The sequence below is a fragment of the Musca domestica genome, unplaced genomic scaffold, assembly GCF_030504385.1.
Source record: "Musca domestica strain aabys unplaced genomic scaffold, Musca_domestica.polishedcontigs.V.1.1 88, whole genome shotgun sequence".
Lineage (NCBI taxonomy): Eukaryota > Metazoa > Arthropoda > Insecta > Diptera > Muscidae > Musca > Musca domestica.
Window position 1 is genome coordinate 1,295,934 of NW_026712428.1, and position 3,053 is coordinate 1,298,986.

The 3,053-nt window shown below is 36.1% G+C and overlaps 1 long non-coding RNA gene across 1 annotated transcript; it reads left to right on the forward strand.

The window, feature by feature from the left end:
* The first annotated feature begins 669 nt into the window (after positions 1–669).
* Positions 670–1,899, forward strand: LOC131806774 (uncharacterized). Its single transcript, XR_009344161.1, has 3 exons — positions 670–1,533; positions 1,591–1,731; positions 1,791–1,899. It is a non-coding gene; the product is annotated as an uncharacterized LOC131806774 (long non-coding RNA).
* Positions 1,900–3,053: the final 1,154 nt, after the last annotated feature.

Sequence of the window (3,053 nt, forward strand, 5' to 3'; positions counted from 1 at the left end):
TAAGACGGAAAATGAGTCATGTTGGTCAACGTCTTTATATAACCCCCATATAACAGTACCCCCGATATTCGGTATTTGGATGAGTTTAGCGACATTATTTACCGGAATTGTTTCAAATTTGGTATTTGAAGTTCGTAATGGATACAAAAGCCTAAGACAGAAAATGAGCCATGTGGGTCCACGTCTTCGTATAACCTCTATACAACGGTACCCCCGATATTCGGTATTTGGATGATTTTAGCGACATTATTTACCTGAATTATTTCAAATTTTGTATTTGAAGTTCGTAATAGATACTACAGCCTATGCACGAAAATTGTCTGTGCAGGTCCACGTACAGGGTTGCCCATATTCGATGGACCTTTGGGCCCATTCCAATCGACAAGGCTTGTCCGCAGGCAACATTCTTTGCGTCAATTGAATTTTGTACGGGAACAAATGCAAATCAATGCGAATAATCCGTTGTAAAGTGGACCGAGCCATGCCCAACTGCTAAGAACGGCGTTTTTGGACCTCTCAACACTGGCTCGTACGGCAGCAATATTCGCGGCCGATCGCCTTGGTCGACTTTTATATGGCCTAAACGCTTAATGGTGTTCTTAGGAGGCGCACTTCTCACATTTTTTAATGTTTTAAATGCACGTTGAGTTTTCACACTGAGGGAAAAATCCCGTTGCGAAATCAAGCACGTATGTTGTCATTTTCGCAACGACCCGTTGTTATATTTTTCAACAACGGCTGTTGGTGAATTGTGCACGAACGTGCTCAAATTGACACCGAGACGTGGTCAACTTTCGGTACCAACAACAGCCGTGCTTAATTTGTCCATTTGTAATATTGGTAATTGCAGCCGATTACACACGAGTAAAAAATGACAACGGTGGTGCATGATTCACACACGGTCGTTGTCAATATGACACCGGTCGTGTATGAATTATGCACCACCACCTGCATAATGATGCACCACCGTTGTTACTTTGTACACCGACGTGCATGAATCGTACACGATCGTTGCCATTTTAGCAACTACCGTGTATGAATCATGCACCACCGTTGTCATTTTTTTTACTCGTGTGCAATCGGCTGCATATTTACCATTTTTTCCGTGTTATTGAAAGAGAAAGGACGCATTGTGCAAAAAATTTATTGAAAATGAATAATAATTCGCAAGATCCTCAAAATATCATTGGTGAGTTGTTAGAAATCGATGGCAATATTGTTGTGGTTCGCGATACAAACCATTGCAGCAGTCAAGATGCGGAAAACAATGAGGACGATTATATGTTAAGGGAGTTCTTAAAAGGAATAAATATGGAGTCGCTTTTTGAACAATTAAAAGGTAAGTAAATAAAAATGAATTTTTCAGTTAATCAGTGTAATTAACAAAGAATTTTCTTTTTTGTTCTTTTAGCATCACATGTAACATTTCGCAGCTTGCAGTACTTGAAAAAAGAAGATTTAGAGGAAGCAGTGCCACCATTGGGACTGCGTGTTGAATTCAGAGAAAAGCTCTTTGCTTGGAAAAAACGAAAGGTACGTATTATTTGTTTTACAGAGTTGAACTCAGTATTAATATTGTCATAACAATAGCTCGGGATTGATGACGAAACTATGTCAGTTCCATCTAAAATAGGTGAATGGTGGAAACGCAACGAGACACCTGCAAGTACTCCTGGTACTCCCGACACTACAGGTTCGAACTGCTCAAAAGCCAAAGGAATTTTGTCAGAGGTAAGGTAAGAGTAATATTTGTGTAAGCATAGTTAATGTAGTTTTTTTATTTAATATAGGATCTAACGGAATTGTTAACACATACCTCGAAGGGGAAACTAGCGCTTGAATGTAGTAGCGTTAATAAGAAATTAAGTGACGAGCAAAGAGATGATATAATTAATATAATTATTGAAGATATTTTAACCAACAATGTTACTCTTTACACTCAAGACTATATGCGCATATTGGATGAAATTTGTTCCGTTTTTCCTCTTGAAAACGAAATGAGGGTAAGATTAACAATATAAACAACGTATCTGATTATGTAGTTTCTTAACTTATAATATGTCTTTATTTTTAGGATTATTATTACATTTCAAGAAAAGGAAAGAACAACGCAAGCGGAAAACTTTATGCCAAGTATAGAAACAAGAAGTCCAAAAGAATAAAGCTTTTGATTTCCGAGCCTAGCACAAGCAAAGCAGCAACTCACACATCTCCTAATTTTTGTAACAAAGATGTTCCCGAAATTGATGAATCAGTTGAAAATTCATTGAAAGCTTCCTTACTAAGAGAATGTAATGATTGGGGATCGATCTGCGAAAAATGGAAAAGATCTTTTAACATACGGCAAAGAGATATAAAAAATTTAAGTAGCCATACATTTCTCCTTGAATGGACGAAGTTGTCCGATGCAAGAGCTTCAGAATTGGTAAGTAGCCATGAGCTATTTATTTGTATATGGATACTAATGTTTCGTTTTAGGTCAACATTGATTTCGATATTATGTATCCACAGAAAGGCAATCTTCTACTTTCTAAATGGGACCAATTTAAGAAAAAAATTTACAATTATTATGGGAAAAATATTCATAACGAACATTGCAAACAACTCTTCGCAAATGTTTTGACGGCAAGCAGCATAGGTAAATTTTAATTCCTGATTTATCATAAACATTAAAAGTAATATTTATTTTATATTTCGGTTGCAGATGCTCAAGATTATATATACGCAATACTGTTGAATTCAGTTTTACCATCACCTGCTAGGTTTAAATGTGGAAACGGTAAATTACGAAAAAAAGTAACAATAGCTGATTCGCAGGAAAGTTTCGTACTGCGACTACCGACAATTAACGATTATAAAAGGCAAATTGATACAGTCACTGAAAAGTATTACAATGCTGGATTAACTATACAGCCATTTATAATTGTGGAGGGTTTGTCCGATTTCAATATAAAAGGTTTTTATGTTTTTTTTAACCACAATTTGTTAAAATTTCAATCGTTCCTCGAATGTTTAGATACATGTTTTAAAATTTTTCATGCACTTTCTTTAAA